Source organism: Perognathus longimembris, chromosome 2, assembly GCF_023159225.1.
Source record: "Perognathus longimembris pacificus isolate PPM17 chromosome 2, ASM2315922v1, whole genome shotgun sequence".
NCBI lineage: Eukaryota > Metazoa > Chordata > Mammalia > Rodentia > Heteromyidae > Perognathus > Perognathus longimembris.
Genome location: NC_063162.1, coordinates 113082442 through 113109687, shown reverse-complemented (window position 1 = coordinate 113109687; position 27246 = coordinate 113082442). Strand labels below are relative to the sequence as shown.

The 27246-nt window shown below is 37.5% G+C and overlaps 1 protein-coding gene across 1 annotated transcript in view; it reads left to right on the top strand.

Annotated features, from left to right (window-relative positions):
- Nucleotides 1-27246, top strand: part of LOC125346970 (ATP-dependent translocase ABCB1-like) — a 323723-nt gene that overhangs the window by 109457 nt on the left and 187020 nt on the right. The window lies entirely within an intron of this gene.

Sequence of the window (27246 nt, the reverse complement as noted above, 5' to 3'; positions counted from 1 at the left end):
AGCACGACGGTCCAGCTGATCCAGAGGCTCTATGATCCCACCGAGGGCGTGGTGAGTTAGACCTGCAGCCATCAGCAGTGACCACCACACCTCACTCTGCTGCTGATTCCAAGCTAGCAATGAAGGAAAGTCACCCTTGTTCTAAAATTCCAGGTCAGTATCGATGGACAGGACATTAGGAGCATAAACGTGAGGTATCTGCGGGAAATCATTGGTGTGGTGAGTCAGGAACCCGTGTTGTTTGCCACCACAATAGCTGAAAACATCCGCTATGGTCGTGAAAATGTCACCATGGATGAGATTGAGAGAGCTGTTAAGGAAGCCAATGCCTATGACTTCATTATGAAACTGCCCCAGGTGAGTCTGCCTGTCGTTGTCCTTGTCATTCAGAGATGCACAAAACAGAGCTCTGGTCTACTTCAGTCATCACAGTTAAGAAATCCTGGTACATTGGAGGACACCCTAGACAGGAAGTTATATGTCTTTGGGTTCTTAAGCTCTATCAGTAGTATCTAGTGGTGGATACATTTTTTTTTAATTGAGATTTGTTGTTCCTAAGTTTTAAAGAAGTAGACTGTATGACTGGTAGTACTTGAATAGTTTGGGGAATTACTTTCCAATTTAAAATATGAACTAATAGAGCTTATTGTTTTTACCAAAACCTCATATGCTTTTTCTGTTGTAGAAATTTGACACCCTGGTTGGAGAGAGGGGGGCCCAGCTGAGTGGTGGACAGAAGCAGAGAATCGCCATAGCACGTGCCCTGGTTCGCAACCCTAAGATCCTCCTGCTGGATGAGGCTACGTCGGCCTTGGACACAGAAAGTGAAGCTGTGGTTCAGGTGGCTCTAGATAAGGTCTGTAAGCCCAGGTGAAACCAACTGTTTCAAAAGCATAAAACATTTCCACTGCTAATTCTTTTTTATTTCACTTTAGAAAAGACATTTTTTATAGCTTCTAGGTGGTCCTAGCACTATACAATCAGATGATCTATTCTAGCACCTTTGATCACGTACTTTATGGAGAACTATTCATGGAGAAGATTTTTTTTTTTTTTTTGGCAGTCCTGGGGCTTGGACTCAGGACCTGAGCACTGTCCCTGCCTTCTTTTTACTCAAGGTTAGCACTCTATGTCTTGAGCCACAGCACCACTTCTGGCTTTTTCTGTTGATATGGTGCTGAGGAATCAAACCCAGGGCTTTGTGTATGTGAGGCAAGGACTCTACCACTAAGCCACATTCCCAACCCAACAAGTAGATTTATTTAATGTCATTTTTATTTTGGAAGATGTTTTTGAATTCATGTACTTGCAAATGAACTTTGAACGCTGAAAATTGTTGTAGTTGTCCTCTTATTTCTTAGTTTGTTCATCTTTGCTTATTCTTTGATTTTTTTTTCAAGTGGCAATGGGTACATTTTTATGTTAAACATGGGAAACATAGATTAAAAGGAAACTGAATCTTCATTGTGATTTTGTAAATGTAGCTGTAAGGATAACCTTGTTAGTTAGGTTTTAAAATTTTATAATACTGTAAACAGAAAGTATAATCCAAAGGTACACCTTACTTTTCCAAGATGGTAAATGACCCTTCAGGCATCTGGAAATAGTCTCTTGTCCTCAGTTCAGGGACAGAAAGCCTATGATACTGTAAACCTACTTGAGTCATGGAATCTCATATTGCTGTTGACCAGAGTTTGACCTCATACGATTTTTTTTTGGGGGGGGGCAGTCCTGGGGCTTGGACTCAGGGCCTGAGCACTGTCCCTGGCTTCTTTTTGCTCAAGGCTAGCACTCTGCCACTTGAGCCACAGCGCCACTTCTGGCCATTTTCTGTATATGTGGTGCTGGGGAATCGAACCCAGGGCCTCATGTATATGAGGCAGGCACTCTTGCCACTAGGCCATATCCCCAGCCCCCTCATACGATTTTTGAGTCCATAAAACTTACCAAATAGAACCTCAGGTCTTCCTGTGTATGGACACTGAATGCATAGTCTTCCCTGTGTGAGGATCACTGGGCATTTTGGGTTGAGCTATGACTTTAGGTATCAAAGATGAATCTTATGGGCTTAATCTATCTGCTGCCTAACAAAACAACATTGTATATGCCTGTAAACATTGTCATTATATATAATAGATCTGAACACTAGAACAGCAGCTTATTGAACATTTTATGAACTAAAATCAGGATAGATAGAATTTTGCATCCTTTGTTAACTTTTCATTTTGGTTATGTTTTTGTATTTGCTTATCTGCATTCCTTATTATACAATAGGCCAACATATCAAATCAGAAATAAAAATAATTTTAAAAAATTCTCTTTAGAAACATTTTTTCTTTAGAGTATAAATTTTGCAAGCATATTTTACATGCTTCCTCTTTTTCCAAAATATTCTAAGAATTGGTTCATTTTTTCTATACTTTCTAATTAGTTTTACCATGTACTTCTCAAAAAAATCTAAATTAGAAGGAGAGAGAAAGGAAGAGAGGGAAAGGAAGAAACAAAAGATGGAGCGAAAGAGAGTCAGGGGAAAACAAAAGGAGCAAGGGAGATAGAAAAAAGGGAAGGAATAAATTTCTTTTCCATGTTAAATTATTAGTGAGACTGATGAAAAGGGGTGACATGGATTACTACACACTGCACTTAGAAACTGATTTGTTGAATGATACTTCCTATGTACAACTACTTGAAGAAAATTAAAATATAATTTAAAAGTGAGATCAGGAATTTTAAAACATATATAGAGCTTTTCAGTTTCCCCATAATGCTTAAACTTTGGAACAGAAAACATTAATCAAGCACTTTATATAAATGTCACAGTGCTAAGTTCTTTATGTGTGTCACATGAAATCCTAAATGCTATAGAGGAAATGTTTTTTCTTTTGTTCTTTTGGCCAGTCCTAAGGTTTGAACTCTGGGCCTGGACACTGTCCCTGAGCTCCTTTTGTTCAAGACTAGTGCCACTTCTGCCTTTGTCTGAGTAGTTTATTGGTGATAAAAGTCCCATAGACTTTTTTTCCTGGGCTGGCTTCAAACTGCAATCTTCAGATCCTGATTAGCTAGGATTACAGGCATGGGCCACCGATGCCTGGCTAGAGGAAGACTAATTCAGGATAATATAATGATGATGCCTAAACTTCATTACCTCATATTCCTATGTCTTTATTACTGTGAGACACAGGAGATATGGTTCCTGCAGATATACTTTTAGATCTTTCTGGACTATGTTCAATTTGATTGACTAGTCCTTACACTGTAGTGTTTTGTATATGGTTTTATTTTTGGCTGACGCCATACTCCATGATAAAAGCACTAGTTAGCTGAGCATTCCTGATGTCCTAACTATTATCCTCTGATAATCTCTACCTCAGGAAAACAGGCCCTATTTATAACTGTAAATTTAAGTGCATAGATGATAACATATTTAGAGGCATAAAATAATACTATTCTAATGTAATGTTTTCTTTTCATTTACTATAATCAAACATTATTTTAAACATATTTAAAGATTGCCTTCTATAACTTTGATTGGTTTGCAAATATAAGATGGGTGGGTGAGTTTTGAGATATAATGATTAATGTAGTCAAAAGCTACCTCTCTGTTTTTTTAGGCCAGAGAAGGGCGGACCACCATTGTGGTAGCTCACCGCTTGTCTACAGTGCGTAATGCTGATGTCATTGCTGGTTTTGATGATGGAGTCATTGTGGAGAAAGGAAATCATGATGAGCTCATGAGAGAGAAAGGTGTTTACTACAAACTTGTCACAATGCAGGTATGGTTTAACTCTACAGTTTTACTAAGGCATATTTTAGTGAAAGCTGATATTGCTCTTTTTAATGTTGAAAGTAAATCTTACTTTACTTAATTATCTTTAAAAGTAGGGGGAAATACTTTGGGGATGTAGGATCAGCCAGTGTTATTTTATTGCAAAGAGAGAAAGGAGCTAAAATAGGATACTTAAGGAAAATTTAAAAATTAGATTTCAAGCTAAGCTATCTACTTTTTTTTTTTTTTTTTTTTTCATATAAAATAATATTTATTGAGATGACCTCCAGGAAACAGAAGCTATCTTATTCTTTTTTTTTTTTTCTCAAATTTTTATTGTCAAACTGATGTACAGAGAGGTTACAGTATCATACGTTGGGCATTGGATACATTTCTTGTACTGTTTGTTACCTTGTCCCTCATGCCCCCCTCCCTCCCCCCTTCCCCCCCTTAAAGGTTAGCTATCTCCATGTGGCTACTGAGTGGTTACTTAATTTGGAATGTTGAAATAGGGTAAGAGGAAAATGTACTGCAAGGCTACTACTAAAAGAAAGTAACACTTCTCACTATTTTTACATTGATTTCATGGCAAAAGTATAGTATCACAGGCTATCTTGGATATATAAGAAAAAGTCAAATAAAATTTATTTTTACCTCCTCTCACATTTTTTTCAATGTAATTATTATAAAATTTTGAGTGACAAATGTGGCTTATGATATGGCTTCTATTGATTTTCTTTTGATAGCACTGATCCAAGGAAAACTTGACTATGCTTAATACCTCAGAAACAATGCCTATATTATACACACAGAAAGGAGATCATGTGAGTCATCATATTCAACTGGAATGCTAATTATTTCAGGGTTTTCATTTTTTTAAATACAGTACACAGAAATAAATACCATCCAGGTGCCCATAGTTCACACCTAAAATCCTGGCTACTCAGGAAGCTGAGATCTGAGGATTGACGTTCACAGCCAATCCAGAAAGACAAATCTGAGAGACTCTTATTTCCAATCAAGTACTAAATTCCTGGAAATAGAAGTATGGCTCAAGGGTAGAGTACCACACAAGAGCGGAGAGTTTGAGACCTAGAGTTTACACCACGTACCAGCACACCAGCACATGCACACACCACACACACACAAACAAAGAAACAGCAGTTTAACTGAATCTCCTCCTATCATTATTTCAATTAAAGTATCATTTTTCTTCTTAATATTGATGTTTAGTGATGAATTTTTCTTAGTTAAGTGATCCTAACTACGTTTTACATATTTCTTGTTTATTTTAGACAAGAGGAAATGAAATTGAATTAGAAAATGACCTTTATCCGTCTAAAAGTGAAACTCAAAGTTTTGATATGTCCTCAAAAGACTCAGGATCCAGTTTAATAAGAAGAAAATCAAGTCGCAGGAGTATTCATGGTCCACAAGACCAAGAAAGAAAGCTGAGTACAAAAGAGGAGGCCCTGGTATGGAAGATGATATAAAACTTTATGCCCCAGTGTTTCTACTAGTTGTGTGGGCTGGAGTTGGGATAAGAGTGGGAACAAAAAATGATTTTCTCAAATCCTCCAGTACTGTTCTCTAGAACAGTTCTAAAAACAAAAGGTCAATATGTTACAACCAGTTTAGAATTTAAGAATAAGTATTAATGAATATATTTGTAGGATTAGAATTTATGATATATAGTAGTGGGTTGTCAGATACTAAAATCTCTATTTCATAGATCAGTATTTGTAAAGATTCTTTTCATCTTCTAAATATCAGGTTAAGAGTTGAATGTTTGAAGAAACATCATGTATCTCTTAGAATATAAAGGAGTCTGTACCATAACAGAATCTGTCAGTTCTTTTCTGAAGCTTAACAACCATAAAAAATAATGGATATATAGTAATGGGACATATTCATTTTCAACAGTTGTGACTTGTGGGAAAATAATATTTCATAAAATCAATCATAAATTATTCTTTAACTAGATTCTTGTGATATTTTGTATTTTCTAGGATCAAAATGTACCTCCAGTTTCTTTCTGGAGGATTCTAAAACTGAATTTAACTGAGTGGCCATATTTTGTGGTTGGTGTTTTTTGTGCAATAATAAATGGGGCCCTACAACCAGCATTTTCAATAATATTTTCAAAGATTATAGGGGTAAGTATTAATGACCTTTTTATATTTACTTATTGACTACATGATTAGTTAAACACAAGCCACAGAAAGCATGCCATTTTATGTGAAAGCAGCCACCTTAATGATCTAAGAGTAGAAGTCTGGGTTGTGATAGGAAAGTTTATTTTGTAACCATTCCTTTGTCCTGCTTTCTAACCAGGGCTCTCTGATAACTTCTTAAATCCCTAGATTTTTCATTCCCTGAAATAGTCAAAGAAACTGGTGAAGTGATATTTCCACATCTGTCAACATTGAGCTCTAAGCAAAACTCAAAATCCATGTCTCACCAGAGTGCAAACTGGCTTTGTCATTGTTTCTCTGAACTGAGAATGAGCTATTCTAGAACATAAATGCCTGCCAGGATGTAACCAAGCCCAGTTCACTAGTTGTATGAGATGTCATCTTTGTCTTACCTCCTAAGATGGAAATACAAGTAAACAGCTATGTGTTGATGAGCTTTATGTCTCTGTGAGAAATACCTAAGAAATATTATTTAGAGAAGGAAAACATATTTTGGTTTTAGAGGTTAGAGCTTTATTTAGTTTTGGAGGTTTCAACCCAAGGTCAGATGGATCCTTTGTTTTAGGCTTGAGACCAGCCAAAAGATCATGGCTGCCGGGAGCATGTGGGTGGAGTCAATGTGGGATCCTGCTCCCCTCAAGTGGAGGAAATAGAGTAGAGACAGAAAGGGCCAGGATCAATGCATGCAGTCCTAAGGATGTACTTCTTGTTTTTGCCTCATTGTACCTAGCGGGCTCTGGTCAAATGGCTTGGGTTTACTCCTTGCGTCATACCTTGCTATGTGTGTTACCTTGGACAGGTTAAGTTACCTCTCCTTGCTCTAATTTCTCTGTGTAAGATGATGATGATGATGATGATGATAAGACAACTTTGGCCAGTGATGCTAAATTTGTTGAGAGCATCACATGAATAGTGCACATGAATTTGCTTAGTTGTGTAATTCTTGACACAGAGTAAGAATTTTGTGATCCATTTCTGTTGAAATAGCTCATCAAGAAACTGTTTTGAGGGCTGGGGATATAGCCTAGTGGCAAGAGTGCCTGCCTCGGATACACGAGGCCCTAGGTTCGATTCCCCAGCACCACATATACAGAAAACGGCCAGAAGCGGCGCTGTGGCTCAAGTGGCAGAATGCTAGCCTTGAGCGGGAAGAAGCCAGGGACAGTGCTCAGGCCCTGAGTCCAAGGCCCAGGACTGGCCAAAAAAAAAAAAAGAAACTGTTTTGATAACTTCTTTTTTTTTAGTTTAAAAATATTTTATTTTCTTTAAGTAACTGTACATAGGAGTTGGCAGTTAAATAAAGTAGGTATGAGATCCATGCATCTTGATCAGTGTTAGATATTAGTAAATAAAAATAAGAAAGTGTTTCATAATTAGTTTCTCTAAACATTGAATGCCTGAAGACCAAAAGTTCTAAATGCAAAAAGTTCCAGTATTCTGTCCCACCTGAACTTCTAAAGTTTTTCCCATTATATAGAGAACAAAGTTTTCTAGATTGAGTTAAGAATCGTTGTTATATTACAATATTGATTTTAGTCTATAGAGTGAGAATTGTGTTTTCTTTCCTTCTGGAGTAAATAATATTCTCTGTGCTCTGTGAGGACACAGAAGGACAATATCCTATTAGCCTTCTAACCATCTCTGCAAAAGTCTCCATATGTGGTTCTCTCTCAGTGGGTTGTGGTTCTCAGCCGGTTCTCTAACTGGCCACCCAACAATGAATGCCGGCTGGAGAAGTTCCTTTCTTTCTGAAAGGTTGAGTGAATGGACACATCTCCCTGGCAGTAAGAGCTTATCATCAGATTCTCTTCAGATAACTCAGGACACTTTGAAATGTTCACAGAGTGATACAATGTGCTGTCATGCAATGTAGTTTCTGAGCAATGGAAGGGGACAGTGTTGTTCTGAGCAATGGAAGAGGAAGAAGACAGAAGGATAGGACTCTACTCCAAGAAGGAACCTGAGTATAAAAATTGTTGGATCAATTTGTAAATGACACATCTCTTGGTTTGTCTTCATCTTCTAGGAAGCAGAATGCAGGTGCATTTGAGTGCATCAGTATTCCCAAAGCTGTTTTCCAGTGTAGTGCAACTCTGTCAATCCCAGAATTAGGCTAGATAGGAACAAGCTCAGATCAGGACACGTTCTTTAGTGACTGAACTAACAACACTTTAAATGTTTTCTCAAAGGTTTTCACAAGAAATGATGATCCTGAAACAAAACGGCAAAATAGTAACCTGTTTTCACTTTTGTTTCTCGTCCTTGGAATTATATCGTTTATTACATTTTTCCTTCAGGTAAATATCTACATTATTCTTTTTTTGGTGGGGGCAGGATTTACAAACATTTCTATAATTTTCCTTTTAGTAGAATTGCTCTTCTCTGCACATGGCTATTAATAGCTACATTTTTCTATGGTATCTGGCTTATTTCCTTATGAGGTTGAACAGTTTGTAATCACCAGTAAAGTCCTGCACCTTGCACCATAGCACATGCTCACAGAAATGCAGCAAATCGAGCCCCAGAAATCAAGCTTTGTGACTTTGACTTAGCAATGACATCAAACCCCTTTTGTATAATTGGTGTCTATGTTTCTTACCAGTCTTTTGTGTGGCATGTTCTTGTTCCTCACAGGGCTACACATTTGGGAAAGCTGGAGAAATCCTCACTAGGCGGCTGCGGTACATGGTATTCAGATCTATGCTGAGACAGGTAGGGCGATGTATTCCTATGGTGTATAGCACTCCATGTGTGGGCCTGGTGGACTCAAACAATAGGAGCTTGGCCTTGTTGCTCATGCTGAGTCCACGTATCATTGGTGATCCCTTAGTCTATCTCAGAGATGTGGCTGAATTTGCCCCTCATCATGATGAGGCTTTGTGGTTTGTTGACTCCACTGGGAACCAAGAATTGGAATGCTTTACAACAAATGAAGCTGATTCTCATCCAACCTTTTATTTTAGATATTTTAGGTCATACGTGTGGAACTAATCTTTAGTATTAGTCATGTTTCCCCTCTCTTTCTTTTTCTTTTCCCTTAATACATAGGATATTCTGTCAGTTTTCTTTCAATTACATATGCCCTCTGTACTCATCCCACTAAGCCATACTCATTTCAATGGCCCATTCCTTAATTCCCCAGTTTCTTTGCTGGGGCCACACTGATATTCTAATTCAAGCTGCAACGTTTATTGCTAATGATGACTTAAAATAGTTTCTCTTCCTTTGGGCATGTTCAAGACACTGGCGTTGAGAAATGTGAATATTTTCCATGGAAAGGGACATGTAAAATGTAAAAGTGGGAAACTTTAACAAACACAAAATATTTCCACATGACCTTGAAAGTTTCATTTTTAAATTAGTAGTCATTTGGGTAAAATAGTGATACCAGCTGCTGCAGGCATGCCAGAGAGATTTGAACCCCTAACTTGGAAGAATCTGTTTAGTGTATTGGGATTGTAACAGGACATTCACCTCTTCCAAGTTGTCTGTGGTCCCACTATCGTTTTCCACTGTTCCCATTACCACTTGAAAAACAAAGACAAATTCTGGAATCAGCAGATAATGAGAGACAGAGACAAGGCCGAATCTGATGAGTTACAGAGCACTTGTTTATGGAAGAACTTGTCCTTGGACTCTCAAATCAAACTGACATTTCACTTATGAGTTAGTCTTGAGTCCTGGTCCAAATGCTTCATCATTCTACCAGCCTCTTGGCCAACACCCAGTCCCTTGTACTCTCAGAGTTGAGAAGAAAGTGTGTGTAAGGTCCTCATCATAAATTGTTCTGCTGGGAAACATGTAATAAGCCATCTGTTTACAAGATGTAACACCAACTATTACAGATCATTTAAATCAGGTTGATTCCAGCCTTCAGAGAAGTTACACTCCAGCAAGGAAACTTAAGCACCTAAGAATAAAAAAGCAAATTGATATAAATTAGAATGTGTTGTACCATTTTTTTCTTAAATATTTTTGAAAACAAATGTTCATTGTTACTTTAACATAAATGGCCAATTCAAGTATCTTTTTAAAGGACTACAGTTATTTGTGACAGACACCAATTCATAGTTAAAAGCCACAGTATTTATCTCTTTATTTAAAAGTATAAGTTATTTTAAAGTAGATATTTTCTTTTTGGTATCAGGATTTGAACTGAGAGGACTTGAGCGCACTCATTTACTTGCTCATGCCTACCACTCTACCACTTGAACCATGCTTCCACTTAAATTTTTAGTGGTTAATTGAGAATACAGTCTTGATAACTTTTCTGCCTTGTCTGTGAATCCCACTCTTCCAGATTTTAGCCTACTGAGTAGTTAGGATTATAAGTCTAACCACTAGCAGTCAAATGTAAGAGAAATTTTAATATTTATTACTTGTGATGATTTCTTTTAAACCCAATTCCTATATCCTGCTCTGAACTATGGTTAAATAACTGCTGTAGTTACTGAACTACAGTTATTTAACTTTAGTTAACTATAATAGATCAGTAGCTACAGTTATTACTCAGGTGTCTATTTGAATATATAATAAATATATTATACTTTAGTATTTCCATATTTTAACTTTCTACTCTTCTTTCCTTTCTAGGCTTATTTCTTACCAACCCTTTGATCATATTGTTGGTTACAGCATCAATCAATCTTTTAAGCAAAAATCCTTGAAGGCTTCTGTGTTTAAGATTGCAATAGCATCCATGATATTTCCATTTCCTCCATCTTTATTCTGATATTAGTGGGTTCCTTCCCTAAGGCCAGAATGACCCTTCTAAAACGAGCATCACTATGACCAAAAACCTGCTAGGACCAAGTGCATTACTCTAGCCACATGTCTCAGGGTAATTTCTAGAATTTTTACAAATACTTAATGATCATATGTAATGTAACCCAGACACCAGTTAGATGTCATCTTGTGGAATGTTATACTTGCCCTATACATACTCTACTCTCCACCCAGTGAATCACTGTATATGCTATGGGATGAAAGGATCAGAGGGACACATAAGGACAAATCTGTCCATTATAAAGGAGGTTAAAAAAAAGACTTAAGGGCTGGGGATATAGCCTAGTGGCAAGAGTGCCTGCCTCGGATACACGAGGCCCTAGGTTCGATTCCCCAGCACCACATATACAGAAAACAGCCAGAAGTGGCGCTGTGGCTCAAGTGGCAGAGTGCTAGCCTTGAGCGGGAAGAAGCCAGGGACAGTGCTCAGGCCCTGAGTCCAAGGCCCAGGACTGGCCAAAAAAAAGACTTCAGTCATAGCTTTATCACTGTGGCAGTTGCATAGGGCTTCCAAGCTGGGCTCCCTTTCAAGCTCTCATGGAGGCCAGAGGGACTTGATTGAGAGCACAAGGGAGGATGAAAAAACAAAACATAATTACCAACACTGGCTGAAGATGTGAAGCCTACAAATTCTGAGAAGGAAATGTATAATCTAATGAATGTATTATTAAAAGATGCAAAAGGTATTTTGGAAGAATTGGAATCATATAGAGGAGCTGGCTATGAAATACAAGAGGAATCCAGCATCAAGCAGACTAGAAGTTGCAGGAAAAGACATAAGGTGTAGTCAATCCACTAGTAAGCAAGTTAGAGAAATGTTATAACATTTTCCAGAAGTTAGAAACCACCTTATGAGGTCTTCCAGAAACCTTGATGAGTAACTATTTTCCTCAACCCAGCATCTAAAGCAAGTGCAGTTGCCAAAATGTTTCATTTAACATGGCAGTTCGATGAACTCAAGATGACAAATCATGACGCACACAATGATTTCAGCTTCTATAGAACCACGAGCCATATGTGGATTAAAAACATTCCCACAGAAGGAGAAAAATAAATAATTTACAAAATGACCAATCAAATGTTTTTATGCTGAAACAGCTCCAATGTAGAAAATGTTAAGTGATGCTACAAAAACATGTTTATCAGGGAATAAAATATGTCAATGGATAATACCAGATTGAGTAAGCCCCATAGCTAGTTTATGCAGAGTCATGCTGGTAATACTGGAATACAGAAACAAATTTACAAGTGGAAGGATAATATCATTCTTCTTGAGGGCTCTGATGGGTGACAGCATAATCTGAAACCATGTACATTTAGTGGGGAACATTTGCCAAAACTTGCAAAATTGATATGAATGATTGTATCACAGTTCTTAATGATCAACCTCATAATAGCCAGAACTGCTTTTAGGTACAGATTAAATCATTTGTCATTCTTACCCTGCTCTGTTTCTCTTTTTGATTTATTACCACTTAAGATAGTGTATTTTTGTTTATTTGTGGTCTTACTAGGACTAAGACTTGATGACTTAAGAAAGATTGCTTCTGTTGACTGTTATAGTCTCAAAAAATTGTCGACATGTAAAATTTCCTGTTTATGTCATTGTTAAATCTATTTCATATTTTTGATTGCTACATTCTGAATGCTGAATGCACTGGTTAAAAGTGATCAATTGACCTGTCACTTCCCTCCACAAGCTAAGAATTGAATAATTAGAACTTTAAGAGGAAAAAAAATCTCTTCTGCTCCACAGGATGTGAGCTGGTTTGATAACCCAAAAAATACCACTGGGGCTTTGACTACCAGGCTTGCCAATGATGCTGCACAAGTAAAAGGGGTAAGTGCCTCCTTGTTGGGGTTTGTCTTCATTCTATTGTAAACCTTAGGATGGTGAGACTCACTTTCTCATGACAGCTATTAGTTATCATCATACTTAACTTCATCTTTTAGAAAATGTAAATACATATCCGACCCACAGATATATTCCAAACCTTATAAAGTTTATATCAAGTGTGAACTACTTATACATTGTATATCATATGGTGTGTAGATAATGTACAACATTTCTTCTGTCATTGCTATATTACTCATACTTTAAGATGCATGAAAAAGAATTGTTACTTGGAAAAAGTGTTCTTGGCAAATCCACAGTATATTTCAGTGCTAAATGCCAGTAGAAAATTGATATTGCTGGGTTAGGAATATGGCCTAGTGGCAAGAGTGCTTGCCTCATATACATGAAGCTCCTGGGTTCAATTCCACAGCACCACATATATAGAAAATAGGCCAGAAGTGGCGCTATGGCTCAAGTGGCAGAGTGCTAGCCTTGAGCAAAAAGAAGCCAGGGACAGTGCTCAGACCCTGAGTCCAAGCCCCAGGAATGGCCAAAAAAGAAAATTGAAATTGCTGATAATAAAATAGGATATATGTTATTTCTGTCAGAACATTTAGGGGTATAATAGTTTAGGAGGAAAAACAAGATTTTTTTTTGTAAGAACAAGCTGAAAGAATTGGGAAACATATTATAAATTAAAGCATATGTAGCAGAAATAAGTTTGAACTCAAATCATCTTGTTTTAATTCTATGCTGAAGTGACAATTTCTTTTACTACTACATCCTCATGGTGATTTATAAGATGATGTCATATTTGAATAAAACAAACAGTCGATCTCTACAGTGTCTTCCCTCATCTTCCATCTTATCATTATTCATTTTTCAACCTTCCTTTTAGGCAAAGCTATACTGATGATTTCTCTCTCTGAAGCCATTAGAAGGATAAATTATACGATGAGTATAGAAGCACAGTATTGCAAAATTCTAATATAGGTCATAAGAATTACTGTCATGACATGGATCTCTTGGCATAAGTCAAACAAGTTAACCAAACTCAAGATTTCCATCAATTTGTAAAACACAATGTCTGATCCATGAACTAACTGTGAACTCTACCGATGGAACACAGATCTTGCCTTGATAGGGTCTATCTTGTAGATCAGATTTCAAACTGTGCTGTTTAAAAAATGAAACTCAGATATGGGGCTAGAAGCTTTGAAATTGCCAAGGAAATAGTACCCAGTGATATGGTGATGTAAGCAATTGGGTTAAGGATAGTTGGGTTAAGGATAGCTAGAAGGACTGTTGTGACCAGAAGAGCAGTAAGTCTCTGAGGCTGAAACATTTATTCCTCAGATAGTAAGGAGAGTGGGTGACTGGATGAATGTAAGAGAAAGAAGTGCTGTAATGGTGTCAGCATGATACCTGGAGTAAGATGGAATACATTGTGGAATTCAAAGTAGGATTTGAATTATTTAATAGATCATTATGGCTGTGTATAATAAAAAAGGGAAAGGATACAAGAACAGGAATAGAGAGTCCATTACAATAATCCAACAGAGAAATGATAGTGTGGATATGCTACATTGATGATGAAATGTAAACCTAGAGATTTTGCTCATTGGATTAAATAATTGAGGAATGGAATAGAAATAGAATTTAAGGATGGTTTTAAATGTCTCACCTGCACAACTGAGAAATTATGATTCACTTTTAATGAAATTAGAAGCCCATTGGAGAAGTAGGCTTGGAGAGAACTGGGAATTTTTTGTGGGTCTGGGTACGTTTGTATTGCCTTCATTAGATGTCCTCATGAAATGTGTACAATGGTGGGTGATTTTATGTCAATAGCTTAGCAGAGAAGTTGGGTCTGGAAATTAACATTTGGAATTTTTTTATTTGTGAGAAGGGAATATGTCCTAAGGATCAAACCCAGGGCCTTGTGCTTATTAAGAAAGCACCCTACCATATGATGTACTTGCAGCTCACTTGGTGGGCTTTCAAATCTATAGATTTGTTTCAAAATCATCCCAAGTTTAACTAAACATTATAAAAATTTCAAATAGGTCTGTATATTTTTTGAACATTTTCACAACAAATTGCACCTTTAAGTTCTAAGTGTGTATATACATATTGGTAATTTCTATCATTCCAGGTTTAATGAAATCATTATTCTTTTACTTGACTAATTTGCTTAGCTTGCTTTAGTGCTTATCTTTAGTGAATAGTGAATGAAGATTTTCTTTGTGTTAGAATAGCAGAATGCAGAGAAATTGAATCCTGGATTATTGATCTTCTTGCAGTATTTAGAAGTCATAAATATTCACATTTTTAACAACCTACAAACTTCTTAAGAGTAAGATTTTAGGGAGAATGGAAGCACAAATAGTGGGCCAAAAGGTAAACTAATTAAGCACTAAACACTGTGTTTGAAATGAACTGTACAACTTGGGGAGAATGGGGCCAGTAGGGAAAAAACTAGGAGAAAATGAGGGCGGGAAACACTGTTTAAAAAGAAATATAATCAATACCTGACTTATATAACTGTAACCTCTCTGTACATCACTTTTATAATAAAAATTCTTAAAGTAAAAATTTACTTTTACCTCATATCTGAAATGATTAATAACTTTCTATATTATTTAATTTTCTTAGTCTTTAAGAATTCATGAGCATGTTTTTTTTAAAGATAATATAAAGGACTCTAATTTTTTTTTGTTTTTCAGGCTATAGGCGCCAGACTTGCTGTAATTACCCAGAATATCGCAAATCTTGGGACAGGAATCATTATATCCTTAGTCTATGGCTGGCAATTAACACTTTTGCTCTTAGCAATTGTGCCCATCATTGCGATTGCTGGAGTTATTGAAATGAAAATGTTGTCTGGACATGCACTAAAAGATAAGAAAGAACTAGAAGGCTCTGGGAAGGTGAATGAAACTAAATATAACTGCTTACATAAGCTGAGAAACGTATCTTACTATCGTGTTTTGTTAATCAATACACTGAAAAAATGAAAGTCAGGTACTAATGGCTCATGCCTATAATCCTGGATACTTAGGAGGCTGAGATCTAGGATCACAGTTCTAAGCCAGTCTGGGCAAGAAAGTCTGTGACACTCTTACCTTCAATAAACTGTGCCAAAGTGGTAGAACACTAGCTTTGGGCACAAAATGGCTCAGGAACAGTGCCCCAGGCTCTGAGGCCAAGCCCCAGGATCAGGAAAAAAAAAAAAAAGCAAGCAAAAGAGAAAGAAAGAGATAAAAGAGATAAAAGCATTATTAGATATGCTTAACTGGCTAGAATATTAATGATTCTCAACATAAATGTATATTTAAGAACTTTAGAAAAATACTCTTAATATTTATTAAAGCAAAATATATATAAATAATTGATCCATTATCTTGTTAAAGATGTGTGCTTACACAGGCCAGTATGTATATGTGTGTGCATGTATATATATATGTATGTACATATGTATATATGTATGTATGTATGTATGTATGTAAATCAGTATGTAACTTGATTACCTTTTCAACCTCTTCAGTGACTTAATGGCAATTATAAATAAAATTGTGGGCTGGGGATATAGCCTAGCGGCAAGAGTGCCTGCCTCGGATACACGAGGCCCTAGGTTCGACTTCCCAGCACCACATATACAGAAAACGGCCAGAAGCGGCGCTGTGGCTCAAGTGGCAGAGTGCTAGCGTTGAGCGGGAAGAAGCCAGGGACAGTGCTCAGGCCCTGAGTCCAAGGCCCAGGACTGGCAAAAAATAAATAAATAAATAAATAAAATAAAATAAAATTGTAATTATAAATTATATAAATGATAAATTGTAAATATCAAAATTTTAAAAATATGTAAAGTGACAGTGAACAAAATATGACCAACATAGCAGAAAGAGCACTGGAAATGACATAACAATACTGAGTTACCCGTTTAATTTTGAGAATGTATATAACAATATGGCTTTAGGAAAGTGCCTTCCTTAACTTCATTTAAAGAAGGGAAGGTTAAATTAGCTTATCTTTCTTCCAGATTTAAAAATTCATTTTGATAAGTTATTTAATATACTTTTCAAAAAAAGATGCTGTAAATACTTAATGGCAAACAAATGACATAACTTATAACTGATAACTTAATTTTATTAAGTCTGTTTAATAGAATTTACATCAGTTGTCTCTGCCTTTTGGCCTGTTCATAATGTATAATCTCTGTTGCAGATTGCCACTGAAGCAATAGAAAACTTCCGAACTGTGGTTTCTTTGACTCGGGAGCAAAAGTTTGAACAGATGTATTCACAGGGTTTGCAGGTACCATACAGGTAAGAAGCTCTGAAGAGTGGGGGATGAATATGAAGAATGTTTCAGTCACTGTGTTTGTGTTCAGAAGGGTAATTTACAACTGAAAACCATTGTAATTATCTTGCAGCAAAATAAGGAGACTCAAACAAAGGCAGGAACATCTCTGAGCTAGAATGTCAGATACCAGCTCTGACACAAATCTGTCTATAATATATGTAAGGTAGTTTAGATAATGACAGTATTATTCCTCTAAATGTGAGTAAGAACTGTTTGAAGAACATGAAAGTGTAAGTATTGTGACACACTGAAGGGTGATTTTGCCTAAACATATGTACTATCCCTGAGATAACACATGCAGACCTTGTAGAGAAAAGGCTCTAAACAATGATGTGGACATGAGCAAGCCCAACCTCCCTGATTCTGTTTCTGCTCTAGTAAGAGACATGGAACTTATCAATAAGTTTTTAGATGTTTTTTTGTAATGATCTCAGAGCCAATTTTGGGAAATAGTATTCTTTGAAATACCAGTATATATTTTAATCATTCAGTGTGCTTGCCTGTAGATTTATAGGCACATTCTAGTTACTAAAAATGAAGAAAATCATGCAAGCTGTTTCATTGTCTCTACATTACCTCACTTAATATAATTTTTTCCAAGTCTTTCCATTTCCTTATAAATGGTATAATATTATTCTTTCCAATGAGTGAGTAGAAATATCACATTTTCTGGACCCATTTGTCCACTGAGGGACATCTGAGTTGATTCCTTATCGTGGCTACGGTAAATAATGCTGCAATGGACATAGGTGTGCTTAATGTAGAGTTGTCTGTGTTCTATTGGATAAATGCCCAGGAGTAGGACTACTGGATCATATGGAAACTCCATGTTTATTCTTTGAAGGAACCAACATATTGCTTTTCAAAGTGGTTGCACTGAGGCCAAAGGAGGGTATGCATAGGAGTGGTTGACAAAGTGGTTCAAAAGCTATGTGTATATGATCATATAAAATAATATTTTTTGAAATAAACTAAGAGAAAATGAAACAAGAGACATTTTAATTGCTGTTGTTGCTGTTTTTGTTTTCTTATCCTTTTGTCTGGTTTGTATTTGGAAGGGTAAGGGGGGTGGACACAGAAAAGAATAGATAGATAAAAGGAAGGGAAGTCATTTGTGAATCTATAACCTACTCTTTACAAAGTTCACAGGCATAGTTTATCTTTAATCCAGTTTGTTGAAGTGTAATTAATTCAAGATGACGACATCTAGGTTTGAAGATTAGGGAGTTTCCTAAATTCGCACTACTGGAAAATAAAAGGAGGATCTAACATTTCTTTCTACACTAAGTCTATTTTTGTCAGTTCCTTTCTGTTCCCCTTTACTAACCTATTGAATTAGATTTTAAGGACTAAGAAATGAAAATAGAGTAAGTTTTCAAATGTCTTCTTTGCAGAAATGCTTTGAAGAAAGCACACATCTTTGGAATCACCTTCTCCTTCACCCAGGCCATGATGTACTTTTCCTATGCCGCATGTTTCCGGTTCGGCGCCTATTTGGTAGCACGTGAACTGATGGATTTTGAAAGTGTTCTTTTGTAAGTGCTGGGTTAATTCTTGTCAAGTAAAAGTGAAGAAGGGATTCACATGCTTTGTGTCTTGATTGAAATCCCTGTGATACTGCTGATTGAGAAACTGGCCTTTTTTCCTCCAAGGCTTTGTCTGTCATTCCTGAAGCCCTGAGTTTCATTAGAAAACTTCTCTTTTTCCCAGTGCTGACTCACTTATCTGACCTTTCTCTGTCTGTGGCTGGGAGGAATGAGTCAACTCAGAAGTGACCAGGCCTTGACATAGGGAAGAAACCTAACTCTGAGCAAGAGTCTGATGGCCTCTTGTAAAGGTTTTTCTATAGGCAGTTAAGGCAAGAAAGTGCTATGGTAAATTCTACAATTTCTGGGAGATGCCCTAATGATGTATTCTTTGATTTAAAAAAAAAAAAGAAGAAGAAGAAAAACACTTGCAAGGTAACAGTTGGAAAAGTTTAAAAAATGACAAAAGAAAACAGGATTGTATGAATCAGAACTGTTGCTATGACTATAGAAAATGATACCTCAGGAAGGAAAGAAAAACCTGCATTAAATTATACTATAAAAGTACCTAAGTATGTAGTTTAGTATTGAAAAGTATATGAGATCTTTTGCAGTTTTTCATTTGGTGTCAGGTGGAATTCTGCCTTTCCATGTCTCAACCTAAAATTGGCAGTAATATTTTGCATTCAAATTAGAATCATAAATCTAACAATATAATATGCTGACCATATATCATGCTATACTGCATGCTTTATTGTAATATTTCTATCTTCTGCATGGAGTTCTTTATATCTCAATTCAGGGTACCTGTAGCAAACTACTTAGTTTCTATTTCTATATTATCTGACAAATGTTATACACGTGTTATTTGCAAAGATAATTCAAAGAACAAAGTCATGTACCATTGATATTGGGACTTGCTTGGATAATTATTTGATGTATTTTCATTACAAACTTCTTAATCTATGAAAATAGTTCACACTTGGACCTTAAATTGGCAAAACAATTTTCACAGTGAGTAAAGGCATGTGGAGTAGGCTGTTTGAAAAGCAGTTATTTTGAAAAAGATCCCTAGGTTTAAATGGCTGTGACTTACTTAGAGCTATTTTGCAAAATGAAGGCAATTGGCATCTTGTATAGAATTGGGAGAAAAAGAAGTGGCAGATTCTGAGTATTCTGGAAAGGTTCTCAAATATGATGTTCCAGGCTCACTGTTTAAAAAAGTGTTTTTGTGTCCTATGAGAGTGTAGTGAAGCATGCACTCAGAGAAGCATAAGTTGTTTTTAATAATGTTCTAATGTCTGTTATATCAAAAACAAGCAGGTGCTTTTTCCAGTGGAGAAAATGTTTTAAGGCTGGGCACTGGTGGCTCATGCCTGTAATCCTACCTACTCAGCAGGCTGATATCTGAGCATCTCAGAAGCCAACCTGGCCAGGAAAGTCTATGGGACTCTAATCTCCCATTAACCACTGGACAGTGGAACTGATGCTGTGGTTCAAGGTGGTAGAGCCTTACCTTTGAGCAAAGGAGATTCAAAGAAAGGGTCGAGGCCCTATGTTGGAGCCCCATGACTGACCAATATAAAAGAAAAGGAAAGTTTTAGGGCTGGGATATAGCTCAGTGGCAAAGGGCTTGCATAGCAAGTGCAATGTCCTGGGCTCAATGCCCAAAATCAGAAAAGAAAAAATACAGTTAAAACCAGGTTTTAACTATTGACAACCCCTACTACTGAGCACAGAAACCAATTTGGGGGCAAGTGTCCAGACAAAACCATTATAAGTTTTAAGACATCTAAAAGCTCTGTTGCAGTGATTCTCACATTACAGATTAAGAGTGCAGATCTTCCTTGGGAGTTGCCTCATAAACATGTCCATGTAGAACACTCTTCGTTACTTGTTCTTAGGTTTTCCTTTTTTTACTTTCCTCACTCTTTCTCTCCTTTCCTCTTTTTCTCCCTTCTTTCCTTCTTTTCTTCATTAAAAAATTATTTTAAAAGACAGGCTCTCACTGTGATCTCAGACCGATCTCAAACTGGTACAGTTATTGCTTCAGCCTCCCAAATGCTGGAATTATAGACATGTAACCTCAGAGAACACAAAGCACACTGTGACTCATAGGTATGCAACTGTCAACAGCAATGCCCACCACATCCTGTAGGACAGACAAAGTCACAAGCCCAACACAGATGCAACAAACAGGAAATCAAAATGTCCTTGAACAGAAGTGCTAAAATGTCATGTAAGAAGGTAAAGATACTGACAGAAGTGAAAAAAATCAGCACTGTGCCATCACAGTGTCAAACCGAAATGAATTTATAAGCAACAGTGCTCATTTCTGATGAAAGAGGTGGTATTGGCCAAGATGTATTGTGCTTATAAACTGAATTGTTAACTAGGTACCCCTGTGTGGAACTATGTATAGATAATAAAATGTCATTGAAAAGGTGTTTTATGGAACTTTTACTTTATAATTATTTAAGGCAATGCTTCATGGTTATAAAAATAACATCTTGCTACCCTTGCTGCCTTTAGAGTGTGAGCAAAATATATTGATTTTTAAAAATTCTTTCCAGAGTCTTTTCAGCTATTGTGTTTGGTGCCATGGCAGTTGGACAGGTCAGTTCATTTGCTCCTGACTATGCTAAAGCCAAAGTGTCCGCATCCCATGTCATCATGATCATTGAAAAAGTCCCTGAGATCGACAGCTACAGCACGGAAGGCCTAAAGCCAGTGAGTGTGGTGTTTTGAGAATATGATCTACTCCTAACTCCTGAATGAAAGTATTTGAGGAGGAAACTTAGTAAAATTTCTGTTTTATATATGCTAGTGATAATATATGATCTAGATCACATTGTTATTTTCATAAATGCTGGTAATATGTATTAACATCCAGTACATTGATATAACACGCAGATAAAAATACTGCCTACTTCACATGGAAATCTTATTAATCAGGCTTTTATCTAGATGTCTGGTATAAAAGTTGTTCATCCTAGCCTGCATTTTCAGCACTTCAGCAAATACACTGTTTCTCTCCTCATTTTAGAATATAATGGAAGGAAATGTGACCTTTAATGAAGTGAAGTTCAACTATCCCACCCGACCAGACATCCCAGTGCTTCAGGGACTGAGTCTGCAGGTGAAGAAGGGCCAGACACTGGCTCTGGTGGGCAGCAGTGGCTGTGGGAAGAGCACGGTGGTGCAGCTCCTGGAGCGCTTCTATGACCCATTGGCTGGCATGGTGGTGAGCACGCTTTCTTACTCTGTTCCTTGAAGGGTTTCCATTACCCAAATTCCTGGATGTGCTTCTCTCTCTTTATGAAGCCATAATTTTCAAGCCTCTTAGCTCGAGTCCCTGTTAGATAAAGTCATTGAAGCCCAGGTTTGGTATCTAAGCTTTGACAGTTGCAGTAGCCAATTACTCCAACCTCTACCTCAACAGCGCACACTGCCCTCCTCTGTAAACTGGACTTTATACCACTCATCTCCCTGCTGTGGTTAGATTTCAATGGCCTGAGAATAGGCACTGAATTAGAACCAGTCTGATGGAATCTAGATTGTGAAAAATTGTTTTAATCTGGAGGTCTATAGCAACTTCTGGTACATCCAACTTTCAGCCGGGGCTCTTCATGATATTGCTAAACCTGGTAGCATTCTGCCAGAGGTATAAGCCTAGAATAATTATCCATTTTAAACTCCTTCTCAAATTATTTATTTTATAAAAGATATGCTGTTGAGCTGGATCCTCCTATAACTTTTTATACTGCTTCTCTTCACATTCTATTTTCTGCCTTCACTTACTGAAGCTTAGAAAGCCTAGATTACAGATGTTCTGAATAGTTTCCATGAGAACTGGCTTTGTATAAGATGTCATGACTCTTGTTTTCTATTACTACACTTTACACCTTGACCTGAGAGTGATATTCCTACAAAAAAGGTCTACTCTGCTCTTGGCCAGCAATCTTTCCCAGCCCCAAGCCAGCAATGAGATAGAGTACATGTGACATGTGATTCAGCACACATGTATCACCTCTTGCCCAGTCTGAATTATTGCTCTCTCCTTCCAAGATCATAAACACCTCTCTACTACAAAGAAAGCAGATAACTAGCCTGGCATGGATGAATCATTTACTTCCTTTCATCAGAAACACTACAATAAGCCACCTCCTAACTTCTGCAAGGCAATTTAGAAAGCCTGTCACTGGGGGAAGGGCAGCTTCTCCTTCGCTACTCCTGTACCTTAGTATTGATGATACAAGTATCCCTTCATACACTTGTCTCTCCATCTTCTGTGGAAGATGCACATCACACACACACACGCACACACACACATGCATACACACACACATGAAATTTGTGTCACCCCGTGAGCACTTCATCTGTAGCTGGTCCTGGGCCATACAACAGTCCTCTGTGATCTCATCTTGTCCTCAGTTCTGTGAGTTTAGGAATTGCCATTATCGTGTTGTGCCCAAGGAAAATCATAGAAATTCATTCTCTTTCCCAAATCATTTACAGGGAGATGCAGTAGCTGCCCTCCACGAGCACTGCTGTCCATGTAGCTGCTGCATCTGATGCTCAAACTCAAGTCAGATCAGAACCTTGACCACAAACCTGTGATATGCTCATGGCTATTGCTTAATTCCACTCTAATCCTGGACACTTTTTCTTTGAAATGTGATGAAGAAAATGAGACCTTGCATTCACTTTCCTATGGCTGCTAAAACCAATTAGCGTAAATATAGACACTTATAAGAACAGAAATTTATTATAGTTATGGAGATGAGAAGTCCAAAGGAAGTCTCTCCAGACTATAACCAAGGGGGCTGATCTGTATTTCTTCTAAGAACTCCAGAGGACAATCCATTCTCCTGCCTTTTTCTTTCCTCTATCTTCAAAGCCAGCACCAGCTGGACAAGTCTCATATTGCACAATCTTCTACTCAATCCCCTGCCTCCCACTTCCACAGTTAGGATTCCATAGAGCTGTATAAGCCTCACCAAGATAATCCAGGATAATTATCTTATTTTGAGGTTGATCAGTAGCCTTAATTACATCTGCTTCTTCCATGCATCCATGGTATACAGCATCCAGAGATTAGCACTTGGGTATTTCCAGGAAGAAAGGGCCTATTCTTCCTACTAGTGCATGTATCAGGCAATAAAATTAAATTAATAAAAGAAACCCTGGTTATGATACAAGTATATATTTCTGGCTCAAGTGATAGAGATTTTTTCCTAGCAAGCACATAACCTTGATTTCAATTGCATAAGCACCAACAAAACAAAAGCTACATCTGTATAAAGCAGAGTTAAAATGTAAGAAATGTGGTTTGACCTTTTCTTGAATGTATATTTATGACATTATTGGACTAACTTTGACAATCTAATGTAAAACAAAGTGAAATCTCCTCAATCTCACAATAATGTGACAGTTTTACAGTATTAAATTAGGATGTTAATTTTTCTAAGTCAAAACTGTGCTGATCCTGAAGTTTATCTCCGAATTCTTATTTGTAGCTTCTGGATGGCAAGGAAATAAAGCAACTGAATGTGCAGTGGCTCCGAGCACACCTGGGCATTGTGTCGCAGGAGCCCATCCTGTTTGACTGCAGCATTGCTGAGAACATCGCCTATGGAGACAACAGCCGAATTGTGTCCCAGGACGAGATCATAAGGGCAGCCAAGGAGGCCAACATACACCAGTTCATTGACTCACTGCCTGATGTAAGTCTCTCTGGCCCTGAATGTTTAGCAAAGTTATCAATCTATCCTTGGATTTTTTTTCTACTCTGAGCCTTAAACAGGATAGATAAACACTGTACCTCTGTATAATGCAGCTACCATAAAAGGCTAATTTGCCAAAGGTAAAAAGAAATGAGCATACCCCTCTCAAGTAAACCAAAAATTTTGGGTACTTTCTCACACCTGTAATCTGAGCTACTCAGGAAGAAATTCGGAAGATCATGGGTTGAGGCCAGTCAGGGCAAGAATATTATTAAGGCTTTTGTCTCAGCAAACAAGCTCTATGGTGGTTCATAACTATATCATTGCATATGGAAGGGCATAGATAGGAGGATTGAAGTCAAAGGCATTCTCCCTGGCCAAGAGTGTGAGACATTACTAAAAAACAACTAAAGTGATAAGCACTGGGGGTTTGGTTCAAGTGGTAGGGTACTATACTAGCAATTATAAGTGTCAGAGGCTGGGGGGAGAGGAGGGTCTTTCTCTCCAGATCCAAGTACAGCACCTACAAGTCACATCTGGGTCTCCATCTGTAGACCTGATGCTTACAGTCGTGCCAATGAGCTGGCATGACCTTCGCTCCACATTTCTGTTCTCTCTTCTCTTCCTTCTACTACTTTGCAGCTCTTCTCCAAACTTCAAGCCTCTCTCTGGAGTACAGCAAGGCCAGACAGCTGGACCCAGGCCAGAAAGCCAACTCTATCTTAATAGGACTATGTCATTGGCACAATTATGGTATTATGTAATTTCTAATCATTGTAATTTTTGTGAGTCTCAAGCCCCATTCCGGAGGATTTCAAAATCTTATTGATCTGTTTTGTTTGCACATTCTTTCAATTTCTCTAGAAATAGAATTATTCTAGAACATGTCAGTCTCCCTTAAGAGAGTTTTTCTGTTGTTTGTTTGTTTGTGGTTTTTTTGCTATTTTATTTTTAAAAATTTTTATTGTCAAACTGATGTACAGAGAGGTTATAGTTTCATATGTTAGGCATTGGATACATTTTTCGTACTGTTTGTTACCTCCTGCCTCATTCCCCTTCCCCCTCCCCTTTTCCTTCTTCCCCCTCTGAGTTGTTCAGTTGGTTTACACCAAACAGTTTTGCAAGTATTACTTTTGTAGTCGTTTGTCTTTTTATCATGTGTCTCTCGATTTTGGTATTCCCTTTCAGTTTCCTAGTTCTAATACCAGTATACACGGTTTCCAATGTACTCAGATAAGATACAGTGATAGTGCAGGTACAACCACAGGAAGAGGATACAAGAGGATCATCAACAATAGAAGCTACGGTTTCACATGGCATGTTGAAAGCAATTACCACAGTGCTATAACAGTCGTTTCCATAAGATGGAGTTCATTTCACTTAGCATCATCTTATGTGTTCATAAGAGTGTAGCTATTGGGCTCTTGTGATCCTCTGCTGTGACTAGCCTAAACCTGTGCTAATTATTCCCTATGAGGGAGACCATAGAGTCCATGTTTCTTTCAGTCTGGCTCACTTCGCTTAGTATAATTTTTTCCAAGTCCTTCCATTTCCTTAAGAATGGGGCAATGTGATTCTTTCTGATAGAGGCATAAAATTCCATTGTGTGTATGTACCACATTTTCCTGATCCATTTGTCTACTGAGGAGCATATGGGTTGGTACCATATTTTAGCTATGACAAATTGTGCTTCCCCACTTTTGGGCATCTACCCAAAAGACCACAAACAAGAACACACATTAAGAGAGGTTTTAAGAATAAAGTTCAGTAGCCTAAAACTAGCTTGGAAGCAAGTCACCTTGTCGTGACTGTTTCCAAGGTTTTTCTTTTCCTTAGTCACTTCTGCAGATAGCCATTATTCCAAACACAGGGCCAGGGAGGAGCCAATGTCCCCTTCCCTCCTCCAACAATTTCATCCAGCATAGCATAAATAACTCTACTTGGAACACTGAAAGTAGAAAATTCCTTTCCCTCTGGCTTTGAGAAGTCAACAATTCTCAAGGTTTGATAACCTGAAAGCCTTTTAGAAATGTCCAAGAAGTCCTGTTAAATAAGACACTTTGTTGTTCAAGTCCAGATGTCTGAATTTAAAAGGCCAAAGTATACCAACGCAGGCTGAGCAGAAGAGACAGAGAAAGCAACCATTATCTAGCTTTTTAATAAATATACCTAGGACAGGGACGCCGCCTTTCTGAACTTGTGATCACCCTCTGTTACTCACATTTATTCTGCATTTATTCGGTTTGTTTTCCTTCTTAGTGTACTAGGTGGTGACATTCTAAGTCATGTTCTCTGGCTAAGAATCATTTTCACCTGAGTCCACAGTACCATGATTGATTCACGGTGCAGAAGCCAGGTTCCTTTCCTTCTGGCTCCAGGGAATGGCACTGCCCTCACCTACTGCACCGCACCACCACTGTTTTCACATCAACCTGGAGATCCTTCACCTACCTGTACCACATAGCCATATGCCAAATGATAAATAAACAAAATAGGCAGACCTATGTCAAACAGGAATTTTACAGTCAAACCTAAATAGAAGGATCAGAGTTCAAATGGCAAAGGCCTGGAAAGTGTAAGATAGTGCTGTTTCCTAGATACACAGGCTGCTCCCCCTTATTTCCAGTGTCTTGTCCTACCCTCAAACTCCTATCTGTATCCATGTTGCATAGAGACTATGGTTTATAGTAGGGCACTATATGGGAGAATATTAAAAGAAGTTTAAAAATAAAGTAAACATTTATAAGGAACTTCCATTTTTAATAACTTATGGATCTAGAATTTTTTAGCATCCATTAATATTAGTTAGGTATTGGAAGCTGTTTCATAAAACACAGACAGCAAAGGAAAACATCCAAAGAATCTCCATTCATCCTCACTTTGAAGGTGTTTGCTTCAAGTTATGATAAGATGAGCTTCAGTTATTATGGACAGCTGTTCAGATCCAATACCTTTCCTGGGCAATCTTTGTTCTAAGTAGATAATAACACCACAGGATAGACAATAATAGTATTGCAGCAATACTCTTACTAATAAACATTTGGGTGGT